The sequence below is a fragment of the Schistocerca serialis genome, chromosome 6 (assembly GCF_023864345.2).
Source record: "Schistocerca serialis cubense isolate TAMUIC-IGC-003099 chromosome 6, iqSchSeri2.2, whole genome shotgun sequence".
Classification (NCBI taxonomy): Eukaryota; Metazoa; Arthropoda; class Insecta; order Orthoptera; family Acrididae; genus Schistocerca; species Schistocerca serialis.
In genome coordinates this window covers 693,195,726-693,218,064 of record NC_064643.1, presented here as the reverse complement: position 1 = coordinate 693,218,064, position 22,339 = coordinate 693,195,726, and the positions used below count along the sequence as shown (strand labels likewise).

The 22,339-nt window shown below is 43.2% G+C and overlaps 1 protein-coding gene and 1 non-coding gene across 2 annotated transcripts in view; one reads left to right on the top strand and one right to left on the bottom strand.

Annotated features, from left to right (window-relative positions):
• Window positions 1–22,339, bottom strand: part of LOC126485035 (pikachurin-like) — a 779,910-nt gene that overhangs the window by 358,722 nt on the left and 398,849 nt on the right. The gene's annotated exons all lie outside the window — the stretch shown is intronic.
• On the top strand, window positions 10,737–10,809 carry Trnat-agu (transfer RNA threonine (anticodon AGU)). The gene has a single exon. It is a non-coding gene; the product is annotated as a tRNA-Thr (tRNA).

Below are 22,339 nucleotides of genomic sequence, written 5' to 3'. Positions count from 1 at the left end.
GGCAAAGCTGTGCCAAACTGGGAACACGACATTCTAGTATGAAACACAGATTTAAACTGAAAGAATTGAAATATATTTAACCTATTAATTTTTTTTATCATACTAGAAATGTTATCTAATGGTGTGGCAGTTTTGATAACTATTGACTGTTTCCTGCTAACCAGCCTGCACATAATGGTGTCATTTCACACATTTTGTTTTTTTATAGCATAGTGTCGATCAGGGGATGGGTATATCCATTACTGGGAGCGCTAAGTTTGATAGTCAATTGTTTAGTTCGAAAGGAAGATTCAGACAATGGAGCCGCGCTGGATATCCTCGCGGTCTAGGGTGCTTTGTCACAGTTCGCGCGGCTCCTGCCGTCGGAGGTTCGAGTCCTCCGTCGGGCATGGGTAAGTTAAACTAACTAGTGTGTAAGCCTAGGGATCGATGACGTTAGCAGTTGGTCCCATAGAACCTTACCACTATTTACATAATGGAAATGTAATAAAACATGTGCTATGAATTTGAAAGCTCAATGTTGGTGTCTGTATGGGTGCTAGGAGCTTGAAGGGATTATCTGCAGCTGTAGTTTAAATAAGTATCTTCTTGTGCTACCTACCGGGTTGGGGATTTTCTCTGCCCGAGGACTATGTGCTTGTGCTGTTCTCATCATTTCATCATAATCATCAACATTTGTGACAGTTGCTAGATTGGATTGAGTTAAAAATTGGACTGTGTAAAAATTGGGATTTTTGTAAAGGAGCTGATGATCACGCAGTTGAGCGTCCTCCAAACTTCATCCTTGTGCTACAGTGCATACTGCGGTACAAAGAATTTGTAACAGTGCCTTCCAGCTCCATTGAGAACTGAATTTTATCATGCTGGGAGCTCAAACGTTGTTGCAGCAAATTATGCGTGATTTTCAATGAAGTACTCTTTCGAAATAAAATAAAACATGGAGTCTTTTTTCAGCAGTTTTATTTTTACAGGAGAGTTTGCATTAATCTAATTTTCTACACAGTTTCCACCAATATTAAAGCGTTTATCGTATCATAAACCAGTTTCTAAACACATTCCTAGTAGAAATACGCCGCCTAATTAGACATCTCTTGCAATACGATCGTTTTCACAACTCCATCGCTGACCACGCAGATGCTTCTTAAAACGGAGAAAGAAGTGGTAGTCACTAGCCACCACATGAGCACGGTACGGATGGTTCACAGTCAAATGACCCCATCAGCTACTAGGTTCTATTTGTCGCATGTGGACGTGCATTGTCATGAAGCAAAATGATCCCCTTATTCAGCATGCCACATCCTTCTTTTGTACTGCACGGCGCAGTTTTTTTAAGGTCTCACAGTAAGTCGTATAATTTATGAAGTCAGCACGAGACAAAAAGTCCAAAAGTGACTGTCTCTTCCTGTCCAAAAATAAAAGTACATATGGTTTTCTGGGCTGAAATTGTGTACTTGAACTTCACTTTCTTGGTTGATATTGAATGCCGCCAATCCATGGATTTCTCCTTTGAATGATGTGTAACATAATACACCCATATTTCGTCACCTGTGGCAATCTGGCTTAAGAAACTCATCACCTTCCTCATTACAGCACTCTAGAAAGTCGTCACCTTTCCCACGGCACCGTCTAGGAAAGTCAAAGAACTGGCTAAACATTTGCTTACCTCAGTCATCTTTTTTGATACCCTGCGTAAGCATAACTTTCTGTAAACATTCAGTAACAACTGCATAAAGCCCAATTCTTGACACTGGAGCAAAGTCATAACATAACGTAGATATCGTAAAGCGTCCGTTCTCTCTCACTTTTTTTATCAGCTTTGTGAACCAGATTGATGATTGAAGGTCGCCCACTTCGTTCCTCATCGAGCGCTTTCGCACGGCCATCTTTAAAAGCTCTCACGTATTTTCTTACCGTCCCATTGATTATAATTTTTTCTCCATACATTTCATTAATCTGACGAATGTCAGCCGCTTCCACACCTTTATCACTAAGAAAACGAATGACAGCGTGTATTTCACAGTCGGCGGGATCCTCAGTCCGAGGAGGCATTTCAAATACTCACAACCAAACGTAAGCGCGCTGAATGATTCTTTATGGCGTCTGTGGTTTGCCATCAGGGTGCTGTACACAATGCGCTCGGGCCACATGTCGACCGTGGAGTTGCAGCGGAACCTACTTTGGAAACACGTCTCGTATCCCACTGTCTAGTGGTATTAGTTCGCGTACCTGATTCAGTATTTAATTTTGCAGTTCGGTGGCTCTTTGTGTAAGAAAACTTATTCCAAATAGTCCACGAAAAATTCAGATAGTGTGGAACTAGTGTGGGCAGCCAGTTAGGCCATCAGACTGTCTACAATACGTGTTCTGGAATACGAACAACTCTCTTTTACACGTATTTAAGCAGCAAACGTGTGGTGTTGCTCTACAGGATTTAGTTTAGGTTTGTGCCAAATTTCTGTTAATTTGGTTATACACGCGTCAGCGCTAATATTTGTAAATAAACTAATAACTATCCACCTCGCTATTAAGTAAAAGGGAACAGAAAAGGCTAACAATACTGGTCGTCCTGGAATGCTGTCTTTATGTAATTTAGGTAATCTGTATAATCCAGAAAGGTTAGGTTCCATATTAACAAGCGTGTGGCTGTTGGTTTCTGATATCATACTTTTATATGATTTTATAGCAAATTTTACTTGTTCACAGAAAGCTGTAGGCAGGTCTTTATGTAGATGGTTAAAACCTGAACTATCAAGGAACTCCTTACTCATTTTCGTTCAAAATATCTACCTTGCTTGAATTGTCGATTTTGGCAGCGATATTCATTGTATTTTTACTTGTAATAATGAACTCGTTGGAGCATTCCAGGCTGTTGTTGAACTACTTGGCTTTTCTTAAAACTTGTTCAACCTACTAATTTCACTGCCAGAGACGTTAATGTAGTTATCCATAAAATGTAAATGTTCCAGTTCTTTTGTTCTAAGACACTTGCTTCGACTGTTTCAATGGTGACTACAAAATTATTGTCATGGTTTCGGGAAGTTACAGTTTTTTGATGAAGCAATTGAGCTCCTCTATTTTCATCTTATGGATCGAGATGGATGTGATTCAGATATCTGCATCTAAGTAGCTGGTCTTCAGTTAAGAATGTATTATAGCACCTTGAAATCTTTTCTGGAGGTTCAGTAATAAAACATTCCTAGCCCTGACGTACAGTGCCGTTTGCTAAAGCACATTGCGGTTTTTTTCCTCAAGTGGAATCCTTTGTTCAGAGGGGTAATAAGCTGCATCTAAGTAGCTGGTCTTCAGTTAAGAATGTATTATAGCACCTTGAAATCTTTTCTGGAGGTTCAGTAATAAAACATTCCTAGCCCTGACGTACAGTGCCGTTTGCTAAAGCACATTGCGGTTTTTTCCTCAAGTGGAATCCTTTGTTCAGAGGGGTAGGAATACGGAAGTAACACCCATTGGTATGGCTCGTACTTCTCCTCCAAATCGCCAACGATCTTAATACCCTTTGGCGTCGTTTACCGTTCATCCACGCCTTGATCTAGGACAAGCGGTTAGTAATGTCTGCTGCAGTGAAGAATATGCGCGAGTGGAATGTAGAAGCCAGTCTAGTCACCACTGTTATGTAAAATAGAAAGCGCGATTCTAAAAACAATATCGATAACGTAACTGCGTTAACATTGTATAACTGACTTGTTCACATGGAAGCGATGTAAATAAGCTGAATCATCGCAGTTTTTCAGTTTTTCAATGTACTGATACTCAAAGAAAAAAAACACGAATTAATTGTTAATGTGTATCTCCACTGTATTGGTAGTTGCTGATTAGTGTTTTATTAATTGTCATACTGTGCATGCAACTGCTGAAATTCGTTTCTTTGCCGCGAAACATGTTTCGCCTTATTCAGTTAAAACATCGCAAACGGTGGAAAATTCTCGTCTGTTTCCTGCTTGCAATGGGGATTACACGTCTGCATGCACATTGTACAAGAGTTTTCACACCTGGCAGAAATGCTTGAAAATTATTGGCAGGGGGTCTAGTTTCAGGAATAAAATTCGTGTGAAATACTGAAGTACGAAACGCATCTCTTCCGCGAGCGAGAAACAGAAGGCGAGACAACACAATGATCTCAGTAGTTTGGTCCCGTAGGAACTTACCACAAATTTCCAAAAATTTCCTGTGACAATCTCTGTGATCTGGAGTCTACTTATGGGCAACTTTATTTATTTGTTGAATAATTGTAATTCTGTCTTCCCCTACAGTTTCCGCCCACCACGGAAATGTCAACTAACACGAAGGTTGCCCCTGATATGTTCACTCGTCTCCATTCATCTTGTCTCACCTTCTCGGTACAGTTTTCCACGTATTCCTCCCGGTTAGTGGAGGAGCTTCTCATGTCCTCGTGCCGGCCGGTGTGGCCGAGCGGTTCTAGGCACTTCAGTCCGGAACCGCGCGACCTCTACGGTCGCAGGTTCGAATCCTGCCTTGGACATGGATATGTGTGATGTCCTTAGGTTAGTTAGGTTTAAGTAGTTCTAAGTTCTAGGGGACTGATGACCTCTGATGTTAAGTCCCATAGTGCTCAGAGCCATTTGAACCATGTCCTCGTCATCAGTCTGTAACGCCACATGCCAAACGATTCGAGTCTCCACTTTCCCGGTTTTCTCGGTGATCATGATTCCCCTCCAGGCGAACATAGTCAAAAATCTTAAACTCATTTTAACGCCTACTTGTGCTATTAGTAGACTTCTTTCAACGACGAATGCACTCTCTGCCCGTGCTAGTCACTTTCTTATATACTTTCGTCATGTGCCATTTTACTTTCAAGGTACTACAATTCCTTCACATCATCGACTACGTAGTCGCCAATTTAGATGTCAAGATTACTGGTCTTATCGTTTCTGTTACTCCTGCTAACTTTCATTTTTGTTTCGCTTACTCCCAATTCTTTTCTGTGCTCAGTAGACTGTCCATTCCATTCAGTAGATGCCGTAATTCTTTCTCGCTTTCACTAAGTGCAGTAATGTCATCAGCGAAACTTATCACTGATATAATTTCAATACGAATTTGATTCTTATTCCTGAACCTTGCTTTTATTATGATCATTGTCTCTTCGATGTATCGACTAAAGAATAGGGGAAAACAACGCATCTTTTCCTTACGCCGTTTTTAATCCGAGAAATTTTCTGTTGTACTTGCAGTCATGTACTCCTCTGTTGCTTGTTCTACATATTCTATATTATCCCTCGTTCTAGTAGCTGACACCTATTCTGTTAAGATGTGAAAGTCCTTGCTGACCACAACCCCAGACCTTGGCACAACGCTACAGCGTACAGATGAGGTAAGAATCACATCCGTAGGGCGATGAAACATGGCTGTGGGTATTAGAACATGCTCAAGAATTACTGCTACTTGCGTGTATGGAAGGACCCAATACAGAGTGATGTTAGCGTAACTGTAGGCAATGTTTACAATTATAAAACTAGAACTAAGACACAAATTTTAATGTCAATCGTGATTTTAGTGGCATCAAACAACATAGGCTGGAAAGTTCCATTACCACAATACTTTGTGTTTTGAACAGTGTAAGCAAACAAATACTGAAGAAGTAAGTCAGTATCCAAAGCAGTGCAGAATAATGTAACTCTGTACAAGTTAAAACAGTTTATTGGACAGAAACTGGTACTTCAAGTTCTTCCTTCCAGGAGAATTGGAATTCTCATTATCTTTGCGTTAAGTGAATACAATTCATAAATGTTCGAAACTGTTGATATCTCTCATCGCAGTGCTGCTACAAGCTGTATAGGTAACGAAACTGTACACCGAGTGGATAGCCGATGAAAAGGAAAAATGAAAGCTGCATCAGTGTTTTATTCTGATACCAGCGGGGAGTTGCTACAGGGCACAATATGTAGGGTAATTCACCTACACCAACCGATGTCGTTTTATGCAAGTCGCAGTGTTTTATTTGACCATCAAAAACCACGGGCGAGAGTTTCATGTTCTCTCGCTTGCTACCCGTAAACCACTTTTCTTACAGAAATAATGAACAGATCATTTTTGTAGGAAATTTAATTCAGCTAAATTTTGTACTTGGATACGTTTTAACGCTGTAGGTCACAGCTTCCGAGTAATTGAAGAAAAACGTAAGAAAAAGTGACCTCTGAACGCATCTCACCCTCACACTCTCTCACCAGTTCCTAGTATTCTGAACGCAGCACTCCCTCCTACTACTGTACGAAAATTTCCGACTATACGAGCTATTACAGATGTTCGAATTGTGGTCTCTATTGATTGTGCTATTACGACACCAGCATACTGAGATATTTCGTTAACATTATTAATTTAAATGTGCCCTTGAGGGTAATGAAGGAATACATTTTTTGTAAACGTTATCTTAAAACAAATTAAGTTGAACATTTGGATGCGAACTCAACATTTACAACTACGGTAGTTTCGTAGTCAGAAGGCCTGGCGGATCCAATGATGTAGTTGTTTGTTTTATGCTGTTAAAATACAAAAAACAGTACTGTAAAATTTACACAAACGCTCGACGAAGTCGGTGACGTAATAAGGCCAGTCAATGAAGACCAAAATATGTTGAATGTGATAAACAATTCATGCAGTCGCCAATTTTCCTACAGTGCTAGGAGGGACTGCCATGAACAAGACCTAGAAATCATTACACAAAAAAAGACACCCAGAGTTTCAAGTAAAATGGATGTTTATTTAGTCGGTGGCCGGTTTCCACCTTCGCCCGTTCTCGAACTAACCTACGAACAAAAGTCAAAATTGCAATATGTATCAAAGCACATGTTTACATTAAATACAGGTGCAAAAGAATAAATGGACAGCATATCACAACCACTACATACCAATTTTTTCTATGTAAAATGTCAGTCAAATAGCAGTAAACAAAGTGCCTACATTTGCGTGTGGTCTCAGCTAACGTTCGTTGACGAACCATACTGGTCAAGCGTGAAGCTACCACGAAACCTATGACATGTCCCTTTGAAGGCAGTCTAATACTGAGGTCTACCTTACAGATCCAGAGAGGGTAAGATCTACATACCATAAGACATTAAAGTGTCAATACATCACCATAGAACTATAACGCGGCATTGCTATATTATAGCCTACATAGAGGTGCCTTAGGCAACATAATTGTTGCAGAGACGCCAAACATGAATATAAACAGCGAACGAATGTTTAAAAAAATTATAAAAAACGTTCCATTAAAGGATATCCACAAACCTACCATTTTTTACACTTCTGAATAAATAATGAGCCAGTCTAAAACTTGCATAAAGGGAGATACAACAGTAAGCGCACAAGCAGAAGTAATTACATGAAGTAAACAGTAATTATAAAAAGAAATGCAACTGACTAATCAGTACAGTTAACAAGAAAGGAGTCCGCAGCTCGTGGTCGTGCGGTAGCGTTCTCACTTCCCACGCCCGGGTTCCCGGGTTCGATTCCCGGCGGGGTCAGGGATTTTCTCTGCCTCGTGATGACTGAGTGTTGTGTGATGTCCTTAGGTTAGTTAGGTTTAAGTAGTTCTAAGTTCTAGGGGACTGATGACCATGGATGTTAAGTCCCATAGTGCTCAGAGCCATTTGAATCATTTGAACAGGAAAGGACAAGTACGCTGGAGTTATGCATACTAGAAATTCTGACCGGTAGGGGCTGAGTGTGGGAGTGTGGGTGCGTTTGACGGTCATTTTTCTACATTTCTCTTGAGTAATTCGAAAACTACGGCCTCTAGCAAAAACGAATCCCAGTACAATGTCTAGCTACATTAACTACAAACACATACCATTCATTTTTTATCTAGGACTGACACTTGGCGCGTAGCCAGTGGGAGAATGTGAAAATTTCGCGCATGGGTTTTTGAAGCATGATATAACAATGCGGGTTGCATAAAATGACATCGGTAGGCGCAGCTGAATAACCCTGTATGTATAATAGGGACGGAAAAATTGAAGAGTGATAAGTAATGGAAAATAACACTCAATATAATCCTTTAATACTCATATTCAGCAACAGAATCCACAAGTGGTGTTTGGCTGATAGCGTTTTCGATTGCCGAACGACCAGGTGCAGAGATGCCGCCCGCAGCGGATTACATTTCTGGCCTGGTACCTCGGCTAATGCAGTTAACCTGCGCGTAATGACCTCAAGTGATCCGTATTCGCCATTCACGGTTGACAGCTAATGTCGGCCATCGATCCATCCAGGGCCCATTTTCAGCGGCAGCTGGTGGCCCCTGAGTGCGACCTGCTGACCCCGGTTTTATTTCGTCTTGTGCTCGCCCACGCGCTCGGTGGATATTTTATCCGTGCAAGAGCAGGACACCACTGGACACGGGCCCGCCCACACAGTGATATGCGGTGAACTTAGGAGCCTGCAACTGCTGGCAGTCAGAGGTTGGTTTATCCATGTCGCACGTGTACCGCACACTAGGAGCCCCGAGCCGACATGAGCCCTGCAGCCGCACTGCCTATCTTTGTGTCATAAAATGAACCGTTTGTAGCTTTGAACTGAAAATAATTGCACTACCTAAGATTATGTGTGCACGACTACATTTTTAAACAATTGGAAATAATGTCTCACGACATAAAATTCGCTGTATGTTGGGACGTTTGCCGGCCGCTGTGGTCGAGCGGTTCTAGGCGCCTCAGTCTGGAACCGCGCGACCGCTACGGTCGCAGGTTCGAATCCTGCCTCGGGCATGGATGTGTGTGATGTCCTTAGGTTAGTTAGGTTTAAGTAGTTCTAAGTTCTAGGGGACTGATGACCTAAGCAGTTAAGTCCCATAGTGCTCAGAGCCCTTTGAACCATTTTTTTGGGATGTTTGATATACGCTGCCATGGTAAAAGTAGTACACTCTTTTAGAGGTTTCCAGTTCACTCAACATTTATTGTTGCTACAGTGCATATGGAGTGCACTAAATGATTACATTTACAGATCAATAGCCCAAGTGGTTCTGATGCACCGTGTATCGACTCATGGTGGAACACATATATTAGTACGTGGTTAAGCCTCCACTCGAGGCATTTCAGGCACCGATTCTGGCGCCCACAGTATCGTACAGATGGCGAATACTGTCCGTACACGTTGTGCCACACCTGCTCGACCTGTTCACATAGCTCTTTAAGGGTTGTTAATTGACGAGTCGCAAGAGTCATCTCATCATATCCCACACCTGTTCGATTGGAGAAGTTCGTGCTGCACGTCTTGCGGAGTGTGTTGATTTTCACAAGCAGTGTGAGGCCGAGCATTATCCTGTTGGAACAGCACATCACCTTCCTTAGCCAATAACGACGAAAGAACAGGTCGAACAACATTCTGCACCTACCGAGTGCTGGTTAGCATCCCCTCCACAAACATCAAAGGTGAGCGACAGTTGTAGCTTATCGCAACCCACACCATAAGGGGCGACTGTGTCTTGAGCGAATGCACTGTACGAGAAAGCGCTCGATGGGTCTATGTCGCCGGGTAAATAACCATCAGTTACATGCAGAATCTCCTTTCATCGCTGAAGTCCTTGGCATGCCATTCCATCTTCCCCGTGATCCTCTGATGATGAGAGTCCATCCGTGCACGTCGATGCTTTGGCGTGAGTCGAAGATGTGCTGTGGCCGAGACTCGAACCCGAGTCTTCTTGCTCGCTAGGCAGAAATGCTAACCATTACACTACTACAGCACGATGGTCAACATTGCTGCACGAACTGCTAATAACCGATTTGCAATAGTTCTTGTTGACATGTCTGGGCTCACAAGTCCTCTTATCTACTCTGTGGTAGCTGTACGATGTACCTCTGTTACTATTAAAATACGGCGATCCTGGTGGGCGTCTGTGTTGCGAGGACATCCAGAATCCCATCTAATGGTGTAAGAACGTTCCCGTGATCATTGATACTATCATCGTGGCACAACTGACGCAGCGCTAACCGGAAATTCCATCATTTCACCCCTTAAAACTCAGTTGACTGTAGGCAGGCAACACGACTGCGTCTCCGTTGAATGGTTCCCGGCTTGCTTCACATGTTTGCACCACAAAGAACCTTCTGGCTGTGGGTGTCCTCTATCAAAGGGAAGACACATGTGGCGCTTTGGTAGCTATTCCACTAAGCTAACTGTTGTCGGACGAAGTTGAAACTATTATCAATTCTTACAGATCTTATAATTAAATGTTTCCCTGAGACATTTAAGTCTCTTTTCATTATCTACGATAATGATCGAAGTAGACCAAATGAATTAAAATTTGTGCTGTGGCTGGGACTACAACCAGAGTCTTCTTGCCCGCTAGGAAAATATGCTAACCTTAACACTAACACAGCACGATGGCCAACATTGCTGCACGAACTACCTAAGCTGAGTACCCTTCCCAACAAAAACTTCAATTTATTTTTCGCTTACAAATTGTCACTATTGCCAGGCCTCTCCGATATTGGCAAGCACCCCAGCATTGGACGTAATTGGACGTCCTTGTACCATTGGTTATCTTATAGCCCTTATAATATGTTCCCCTGAGACATTTAAGTCTCTTATTACGTACAATAATGATCGAAGCAGAAGAAATGAATTAAAATTTGTGCTGCGACCGAGACTCGAACCCGGGTCTTCTTGCTTGCTCGGCAGAAATGCTAACCATTACACTACAACAGGACGACGGTCAACATTGCTGCACGAAGTTCCTAAGCTGAGTGCCCTCCCCAACAAGTTGTGCTGTGGTAGTGTAATGGTTAGCATTTCTCCCTAGTAAGCAAAAAGACCCGGGTTCGAGTCCCGGCCGCAGCACGAATTTTAATTCATTTCTTCCGCTTCGAACATTATCATCAGTTCATCCACTATCCTGCAGGTGGCATATACCGTCATCGGACCAAACCGACGTCGTCAATCCACTTGTGCAATTTTTTCGGGCTGTGTATACATAGCCCGACAAAGAACGTGGGGCATGGAGAAGAGAAGGAGGAAACGAAATGAAACTTCATGGATTGGGAAGATATGTGTTCTTGTTTGAGAACGAACAAAATTTACAAAGAACCTTGCACTATGAGCCCGTTTATCAAGATACCATTGAACCATCTCTAAACTGGACCCACGCACTGATTCGGTTGAGAAGGGTTTCATAAAGCCGCTGTATTCTCTTTTGAGGCAATGTGACCCACAACTGTTGTAGCTTGTCCTTGACACTTTGGATACTGCCACTGGGATGGTGTTGACATCAGAGCTGGTGCCACACGTGTTCTATGGGGGAGAGATGGAGCACCTCAACATCCGTAGACTGTTCATAGACACACGTGCCACGTGAGGACAAACATTGTCCTGCTGAAGGATAACACCAGGATATTGTTGCAAGGCAAGAAACACACATGGACGCAGGATGTGTGTGACGTACCGATGTTCCGTCAGGGTTCACTCAATCAATACAAGCCATGAACTGGTGCCATAATTGACGGCTCCCATCACAACGACACGAGAAGTATCATCGCTGTGCCTATCCAAAACATTGGAAGAACGAGACCTCTCTCCAGGTCACCGCAGTACTCGTCGGTGATGGTCATCCTGGGCAAAGCACAACTGCTATTCATCCCTCAACACAATGGGACACAATTCATCAGCAATCCATGCTTCCCACTCACGGCACAACCATAAACGCAGCCGTTTGTGTCATTTTAAAAAATCTTAAAACTTAAAGCACGACCTACAGTCCGTAGCGTCTTATAGTCCGTAACATACAATAATCTTCGCATACTTTAGAGCACAGTGGTGTCTGAATGGTATTTTCGCCATTTGACTGAACAAACTTTGTTTTATATTCAGAATGACATTTTCATTCTGCAGCGGAGTATGCGCTGATATGAAACTTCCTGGCAGGTTAAAACTTTGTGCTTGACAGCGGCTCGAATTTTGTATTATTATCATAACTTCTAACTTAAGCCATTATCAAATACAACAATGTTGGTTAAAATTAGACTTCGTTAAGTGAAGTGATCGGCATGATGCACTGAAATGAGTGCCCTAGCCAATATATAAGTACAAAATCACAAAAATGTATGGCTGCAGGTATCAGACAGTTTCCAACCATAGTCGTCACATGTACAGTGAACAGGGTCTGAAAATATACTATGGAAGTTATTAGTTGTCTGGTGGTCTGTACAGACGGACGAAGACCATCCTGCAGAGCAAGGAATAGAGGGATAGCTCTGAGAAAATCGCATTAATTCAACGGATGGAAGCCCTCGTGACTGTCGAAGTGCTACCAGCTGTTCAGTTAGCACAATGACTGTTGGTAGGGAGATAAAAGGAATGGAGTACAGTGGTCGAACAGATCGTCGTTAGCCATCGTAATCGATAAGTGAGGTGGCGCATGGAGAGACGCCATTGGGCAGTTTGTATGAACGACTGGTTTGGAGTGCTGAATCACGACGATATCCTGTGGCGAATGTGTTGAAAACGTCCCCGCCGGCCGGAGTGGCCGAGCGGTTCTAGGCTCTACAGTCTGAAACCGCGTGACCGCCACGGTCGCAGGTTCGAATCCTTCCTCGGGCATGGACGTGTGTGATGTCCTTAGGTTAGTTAGGTTTAAGTAGTTCAACGTTCTAGGGGACTGTTGACCTCAGAAGTTAAGTCCCATAGTGCTCAGAGCCATTTGAACAATTTTTTTTTTTTTTTTTTTTTTTTTTTTTTTTTTTTTTTTTTTTTTTTTTTTTTTAGAACGTCACCCTCCACCGTGTGTTGTGCCAACAGTGAAGTCTGGAGGTGTTCTTCGGGTTAGGGTGTAGTCCCCTTGCTCCGCTTAAGAAAACGTTAGTTCGGAAGGATATAAACACATTTTATATCAGCATTGTGTATTGTGAACAGTAGAGTAACAGTTACGATGTAAGATGTAATGACTGTGTCAGTATGAAAATGAACACAGTTGTGAAGCAGAATCTGTGACGCCTGTCCAAAATAGCGAGTTGAATCCAGGGCAGATCCACCGGACATGTGAGAAAATCGACTTTGCTCTGCACCCGAGCGTCCAACATCATTACTTTGCCTTGTTTACGCTCTTGAGGAAGAATGAATGGACTGCCATTCGTTCACATCCTGATCGTCTCTGAAAATGTCCGCAGCAGACTTCAAGGCGTTGTAATGGCGAAAGGTGGATGCATACCACATTACTGTCCACTAGTAGGTGTCCGGATACTTTTCATCAGATAGTGTATTCGTATGCTATTGTTTGGTGCGTTGCGCTTCTCAGATGGAGAAGCCGAAGCCATCCGTTAATAGCCAGAATAAAGGGAGAAACCAGGGTAAACTACACTCAGACTGTCAGTGCTCCAGAGCAAGTTATTAACAAGGCGTTTGTATTCTATAGATATGTGGGGAAGTTCCTTGTTTGGGAAACAAACGCACTGTGCGTTAAACTGTTCGTTTAGGTACTGACAAGAAGTTTATTTGTAATGTTATCACTAGTCGTGTGTAGTCTTCAACAGTTCTGGCATTCACAAGCAAGAATAAAACGCTGGGATTACGAAATGTTGTGGCTGCTGACTCTGTCGCATTGGAGATACGGATGGGGACTAACTGTCGCCCACTGGTGCTGCTTCTGTGGAAGCAGCCGTGTCACCAGCAGACTGCAGCGGATAGATTGTTTTCAGTTTAGCGCCAGCGGTCGCGACCCGGCTCTCTCAATGCGAGGAACGCACTTGTTGAAGCTGCCTGGGGTGGGCGTGACGCGACATCACGTGCGGCTGACAGCTGCGAGAGCCCTCACGCGGTTCTCCACCTCTGCTGCGGCGCCTGTACACCCCGTGGAGGACTCGCCCGTACAGCTGCGCCGTAATGCGGGCGACTCTACGTGTCAGGGGCACGCCTCTCGTGGAACAACACATTGCTTTCGCCCCTCGTTCTGCTACCCTCGGTGCCCACGTGACCTACATTTATGATATGTTTACCGTAAGAGATATGGGAGAGCTTTAACGAGAACATTAATGTCTATTCAAATAATCAAGTAGGGACTTGAAAAATTAGACGTGTAATTTACTTTTTCTATTGAGCAGGGCTTGCAGCGTAGTAGACAGCTTGGAAAGATGGTTCTCAGCACTATGGGACTTAACATCTGACGTTATCAGTCCCCGCTTGAAAAGACATTTTAATATATCAAGTTGCTGCTATTTTCATGCTTTATTCAAGAGTTTTGTATTCACGTGATAAGCTTATTTTGGCTGTTAGGTAATAAGCTTATTTCGACTGCATTGCCATTTTCAAGCGATCTGCAGTTATATAGCGGTATTAGCATATACAGATTTACGGTGTATATCTAACTGTTTTGTAACAGTGTGTCGAGTATTTACTTCCATATCTCATCTTTTACATTGCAGCCATCAAATAATTCTGCGTGTTGGATTTGTAAACGCAGTTTGAGTTGTTTTTCTCAATAGCATGCGTTGTTCATGAGTAATTTCTGCTGAAATTTTCGTTTTTTATAAATCTGACAGATTTACTTTCCAGAAGTGAAAGATGTTATGTGGTTAAATATTTACCTTATTCATTTACGAATTGTATGGTGGTTGTAGATTCTTTGCATAGGTTTGTGTGAGTAGGCGTTGCTTATCATATTATCTACTGACGTGGTCCAAAATTTCGACGAAATTATCAATAAAAATTTTACGGTTAACTTCATTTCGTTCACCAGAGATTTTGTCTGGGTATTTTGGTGTGTGTATACTTCAGTTTCTTTTAAAAGGTTCACGCCCTTAGTTATTATTTGTAGAATTTTTATTGTGTGGTTGAACTGGCTTACGTTATGGTTTCCTGTTTTCAAGGGGAAGAAAAATGTAGGGCGATTTGTGTCGCTATTTTTGATGCGTTTTCGATATCTGATCAGAAAATTTCTTCTTGTTTGGCCTATACAGAATTTTTCAGAGGCATTACAACTGATTTTATATATAGCTGGGTATGTGTATGATGGCGGTTTTGGTGTACTGGAATGTATTTGGGCTTTTACGTTGTGTATGGTACAGTATGTAAAGCTCACTGTAATATACTCTAATATTGAATTTAGTCTGTTTCCTACGTATTTTGTGGTCTGTATATATTTTTCCGTTTCGTTGGTATTCCTCAGATTAGTTTTATGTCAGGACGAATTAGGGTAAGTGAGGGAAATTATATTTCTCATATATATGGGTGACTGTACTGGGATGAAAATTGTTTTGTTGTGCTATGTATTTGAGAGTTTCAAGATCTTACTGTATACCTTGTTCTTGTAATGATAGGTTATGTAATCTTTAATCAGTAAGTGAAAATAAGCATGTTTGTGCGTTTCTGGATGACAAGAATTTGCATTAATGACTTTATCTTCAGACCGTTCGCTTTCGGTAAATTTTAAACTGATGTACGTTGCTAATTTTTTTGTTGTTAGGTCGAGAAATTTGATCGATTTATCGTGCTCATGTTTCATTGTGAATTTCATGTTAAGATGAAGTTCATTCAGTGTTGTACTTACCTGTTGTAGAATTGTACATTAGTAGCAGAATGTCATCTACATATGGGAGATAGTACATAGTTCTCTTAATGTGTGTGTTATTAGGGCTGAAAAATTTTTGTTCTAAGGTGCTGAGATATATACTAGCTATTGTGCCAGCTATGCGGTACCCCATGGCTTCTCCAGCATGTCAGTTATATATTTCATTTTGAAATTGGAAGTCATTTTTGTAAAATATTAGTTTTTATACTACCTCTATTCCTATAACGGGTAGTTTTCTATGTTGTAACATGTTGTTTTCTAATAAATCTGTTGATTCTTATATAGCAATGTTGGTGTAGAGTTTTGTGGTACCGAAGGATACGAATTTACCGTCTTCTGGGACGGGGATGAATTCAATGGTGTTCGCTAACTGTCTTGAGATTTTTATTGTGAACTGTTCATGGTAGGTGTAATGCAGTGTAAGTAGATTAAACTATTTTCTGTTAATTAAATAGATTGGGCTATTTATACAGTTCACTATCTGGCGCATCGGGATCTTTGGATGTCCGTAAAATTTAGGTGTTTTTGGGCTCATTACTGTATATTTTCTTTTTCCAAGATCATTCAAAAGTGTGTTACAACTTTTTACTACTTTTTTCGTCAATGCTGCACGTTCATTGTTAGGGTGAGAGTCGATTCTGGTGTTGTTGTTTGCTTTGAAGAAATCACATATCTTGTTTGTGTAATCGTTGTTATACAGCAGCACTTGACAATTTCCTTTGTGTGCTTCCAATGCTAGTGCATTGTTTGAGACCAGCTTTTGGTCTATGTTATTTATCATAGCGTGTTCTAACTTTATTCGGTGGTTACATATGGCATGAGCTAATGCATTCTCTATACTTTTTGAAGTTCAAATGGTTCAAATGGCTCTGAGCACTATGGGACTTAACATCTGAGGTCATCAGTCCCCTAGAACTTAGAACTACTTATACCTAACTATCCTTAGGACATCACACACATCCATGCCCGAGGCAGGATTCGAACCTGTGACCGTAGCAGTCGCGCGGTTCCAGACTGAGCGCCTAGAACCGCTCGGTCACCGCGGCCGGCCTTTGTGAAGTTTTCATTGTTATTTCATTTTGTAACACGATGGGTGAATTTTTCATGTCAGTGGCAGCTTTAGTTGTCGCTATGAGTATTTTACTGCTTTTGTGTTGGATTTGGTTGTATATGTACGAATTGTATCATCTAATAGCGCTGACAATGGCGTTGCAGCCAAAGTAACCTTATCGACTAAATGTCATACTCTCGAACAAAGCTTCAAAAAATAGGAGTGCCTTGTCAATATATATATATATATATATATATATATATATATATATATATATATATATATATATATATATATATATACACAGTTGGTAAGAGAAGATGGTCGGATTCGAGTGTGGCGCAGACACCCGCAGTTTTTAGACGTCGTCCACTTTGAAAAAAACGTCATAGACACAACTTATTTCACTTTACATACATTGTTTTTAAAAGTGTAATTTACTGTTGAAAGCATACAATAAAAATATGATGTCCAAATAGTAAGTTGTGTCTACGACTTTTTTTTTCAAATGTGGACGATGTCTAAAAACTGCGGGTGTCTGCGCCTCACACGAATCAAATGTTCAAATGTGTATGAAATCTTATGGAACTTAACTGCTAAGGTCATCAGTCCCTAAGCTTACACACTACTTAACCCAAATAATCCTAAGGACAAACATACACACCCATGCCTGAGGGAGGGCTCGAACCCCCGCCTGGACCAGCCGCACAGTCCATGACTGCAGCGCCCCCGACCGCTCGGCTAATCCCGCGCGGGTCACACGAATCCTACCATCTTCTCTTACCATCTGAAATCCGGACTCATCTGACCAGGCCGCGGTTTCCCGGTCGTGTGAAGTCCAACCGATATGGTCACGAGCCCAGAAGAGGTGGCACAGGTGCTGCAAGCGATATCTTGCTGTCAGGAAAGGCATTCGCTTCCATCGTCTGCTGCCCTAGCCCATCAACGCCAAATTTCGCCGCGCTGTCTTACAGGATACGTTCGTCGTATGCCCCACATTTTCTGCGGCTATATCACGCTGCTCTCGGTCGTTAAGTGAAGGCCATCTGGCATCGGGTTGTCACTGTTGAGAGGAAATTTGGTACACTCCACACACTCTTGGCTCTGTGGATCTCAGAATATTGAACTGCCTAATGATTTCCGAAATAGAATGTCCCATGGGTCTCGGTCCAACTACCATTCCGTGTTCAGCGTATGTTAATTGCCGTCGTGGGCCCATAATCACTCGGGAAGCTTTTCACATGAATCATCTGAGTACAAATGACAGCTCCGTCAATGCATTGCGCTTTTATACCTTGTGTACATGATACTAGTGCCAACTGTATATGTGCAGATCGCTAACCCATGACTTTTGTGAGCTGACTTTTGTGAGCTCGGTGTGTAATATGTGGCATTTACTTAGCTGTCGAGCTATATGCCCAGACGCAATTTCTTTTCCAATAATTTCTGATGACGACTGTCGGTTACAGTTTGCTTATGGTATCGTCAGCTATAAAACCTTCTAAGTGAAATAATAGCGGAGACTATCCAGAATTTTGTGTGTTTCATTCATTGAAAGAAATCTCCCTTAGATTTAGATTTGTTTGTAGTACGGTTATGTTATTCGGCAAAAAGTTGTGCCCTTGATGAGTAGCAGCTTACAACAGAAACAGCAGTCAATAAATTAGTGGCAGACAGTTTTGAGTAAAAAGAATTAGCGCGTATCTGGATGAGAGAGAATCCTGGCACCGTATCGCAGGCTGAGCGCGCGGCCTTCGGTTACTGTAGGAGGAAGACTGCTATGGCGGCCGCGATGAAGAACAGGTAGCAGCAGAGCGGGGAGCAGCACTCCTGGACGAACTCGACGACGGGCCGGGGGCGTGGCCTGTCCGGGTAGCGGACGTTGCTGCCGCGGCTGCCCGTCGACTGGCGGCTGGCGCTGGAGCTGGAGCGCCGCTGGGAGGTCCGCGAGGCCGCCGCGTCCGCACCTGCGCCGGCGCAGCAGGGCCAACACACAGCTGAGGACTCGGCCGGGGGAAAATTCTCTTTGTACGGCTCTATCAACAGGGTAAGAGTATCGTCCGTCACGGTAACCGGGAATACTGCCAACCGGTTATACTGTGACTGCCGTAGTTACTTTGACCACTCATGCCCCAAACAAATTACAACTCTGCGCCTCTCAGCTGGATGTTTAGTACACTGCTGAGAAAAAACCGCAATAAAAAAAAATTGTTACACAATAAAGAAAGTTCAAGAATCATTTGTATAGGTAATATTCATTACTGGCCATTAAAATTGCTACACCAAGAAGAAATGCAGATGATAAACGGGTAATCATTGGACAAATATATTATTCTAGAACTGACAAGTGATTACATTTTCACGCAATTTGGGTGGATGGCTCCAGAGAAATCAGTACCCAAAACAAACACCTCTGGCCGTAATAACGGCCTTGCTACGCCTGGGCATTAAGACAAACAGAGCTTGAATGGCGTGTACAGGTACAGGTGCCCATGCTGCTTCAACACGATACCACAGTTCAAGAGTAGAGACTGACGTATTGTGACGAGCCAGTTGCTCGACCACCATTGACCAGACGTTTTCAATTGAGGAGAGATCTGCACAGTGTGCTGGGCAGGACAGCAGTCGAACATTTTCTGTATCCAGAGAGGCCCGTACAAGACCTGCAACATTCGGTCGTGCATTATCCTGCTGAAATGTAGGGTTTCGAAGCGATCGAATGAAGGGTAGATCCAAGGGTCGTAACACATCTGAAATGTAACGTCCACTGTTCAAAGTGCCGTCAATGCGAGCAAGAAGTGACCGAGACGTGTAACCAATGGCACCCCATACCATCACGCCGGGAGACATGCCAGTATGGCCATGACGAATACACGCTTCCAATACGCGTTCACCGCGATGGCGCCAAACACGTATGCGACCATCATGACGCTGTAAACAGAACATGGATTCGTCCTAAAAAATGACGTTTTGACATTCGTGCACCCAGGTTCGTCGTTGAGTACACCATCGCAGGCACTCCTGTCTGTGATGCAGCGTCAAGGGTAACCGCAGACATGGTCTCCGAGCTGATAGTCGGTGCTGCTGCAAACGTCGTCGAACTGTTCGTGCAGATGGTTGTTGACTTGCAAACGTCCCCATCTGTAGACTAAGGGATCGAGAGGTGGCCGCACGATCCGTTACAGACATGCGGATAAGATGCCTGTCATCTCGACTGCTAGTGATACGAGGCCGTTGGGATCCAGCTCGACGTTCCATATTACCCTCCTGAAACCACCGATTCAATATTCTGCCAACAGTCATTGGATCTCGAGCAACGGGAGCAGCAATGTCGCGATACGATAAACCGCAATCGCGATAGGCTACAATCCGACCTTTATCAAAGTCGTAAACGTGATGGTACGCATTTCTCCTCCTTACACGCGGCATCACAACAACGTTTCACCAGGCAACGCCGGTCAACTGCTGTTTGTGTATGAGTAATCGGTTGGAAACTTTCCTCATGTCAGCACGTTGTAGATGTCGCCACCGGCGCCAACCCTGTGTGATTGCTCTGAAAAGCTAATCATTTGCATATCACAGCATCTTCTACCTGTCGGTTAAATTTCGCGTCTGTAGCACATCTTCGTGGTGTAGCAATTTTAATGGCCAGTAGTGTATGTAAGCGGTTATCATTGTGAGAACAGAAGTTAATGTAATTGTGAGATAGACCATTGCTAACATGATACGCTGATGAATTATAACTGGTGTAGCCGCCAGAATGTTGAATGAAAGCATGCAAACGTGCATGCATTGTGTGGTACAGGTGCCGGACGTACGTTTGTGTGATGGAGTTCCATGTCTGTTGCACTTGTTCGGTCAATGCAGCGACGGTTAATGCTGCTCGTGGTTGACGTTGGAGATGTTGCCCGATAAATCCCCATATGTACTCGAGTGCAGACCGATCTGGTGATGGGAGTCCAAGGCTACGTGTCGACACTCTGTGGAGCACGTTGGGTTACAAAAGCGGTATGTGGGCGAGCGTTATCCTGTCGGAGAATACGCGTTGGAATGGTGTTCATGATTTGCAGCACAACAGGTCGAATCACCATGATGACATACAGATTTGCAGGCAGAGTGCGTGGGATAACCACGAGAGTGTTCCTGTTGTTCAACGAAATCGCAATCCAGACCATAACTCCAGCAGTGTGTCTAAGACGCAGACACGTTGGTTGCAGGCCCTCAACTGGCCACCTTCTAGCCAAAACACAGTCCTCACCCGCACCTGGTGGATCCAGCATTAATCAGAAAGCACAACAGACGTCCACCCTGCCCTCTAACGTGCACGCACTTGACAAAACTGAAGTCGCAAATGCCGGTGGATTGGGTTCAGTGGAACGCAAGCTGCAGGGTGGCTAGTTCGGAGCTGTCCTTGAAGTAACCGATTTGTAAAAGTTCGTTGTGTCACTGTAGTGCCAACTGCTACTCAAACTGCAGCTGCAGATGCGTTACGATGCGCCAGAGGTATACGCTGAACACGATGGTGTTCCCTCTCTGCAGACCGCACTGCAGTTCCTTCTCTAAATCCTCGCACAAACGAAAAAATGGCTGACATCGAAATAAGTGTCCAAGGAATAGAAAAGCAACTGGAATCACTCAACAGAGGAAAGTCCACTGGACCTGACGGGATACCAATTCGATTCTACACAGAGTACGCGAAAGAACTTGCCCCCCTTCTAACAGCCGTGTACCGCAAGTCTCTAGAGGAACGGAGGGTTCCAAATGATTGGAAAAGATCACAGGTAGTCCCAGTCTTCAAGAAGGGTCGTCGAGCAGATGCGCAAAACTATAGACCTATATCTCTGACGTCAATGTTGTAGAATTTTAGAACATGTTTTTTGCTCGAGTATCATGTCGTTTTTGGAAACCCAGAATCTACTATGTAGGAATCAACATGGATTCCGGAAACAGCGATCGTGTGAGACCCAACTCGCTTTATTTGTTCATGAGACCCAGAAAATATTAGATACAGGCTCCCAGGTAGATGCTATTATTCTTGACTTCCGGAAGGCGTTCGATACAGTTCCGTACTGTCGCCTGATAAACAAAGTAAGAGTCTACGGAATATCAGACCAGCTGTGTGGCTGGATTGAAGAGTTTTTAGCAAACAGAACACAGCATGTTGTTATCAATGGAGAGACGTCTACAGACGTTAAAGTAACCTCTGGCGTGCCACAGGGGGGTGTTATGGGACCATTGCTTTTCACAATATATATAAATGACCTAGTAGATAGTGTCGGAAGTTCCATGCGGCTTTTCGCGGATGATGCTGTAGTATACAGAGAAGTTGCAGCATTAGAAAATTGTAGCGAAATGCAGGAAGATCTGCAGCGGATAGGCACTTGGTGCAGGGAGTGGCAACCGTCCCTTAACATAGGCAAATGTAATGTATTGCGAATACATAGAAAGAAGGATCCTTTATTGTATGATTATATGATAGCGGAACAAACACTGGTAGCAGTTACTTCTGTAAAATATCTGGGAGTATGCGTGCGGAACGATTTGAAGTGGAATGATCATATAAAATTAATTGTTCGTAAGGCGAGTACCAGTTGAGATTCATTGGGAGAGTGCTTAGAAAATGTAGTCCATCAACAAAGGAGGTGGCTTACAAAACACTCTTCGACCTATACTTGAGTATTGCTCATCAGTGTGGGATCCGTACCAGATCGGTTTGTCGGAGGAGATAGAGAAGATCCAAAGAAGAGCGGCGCGTTTCGTCA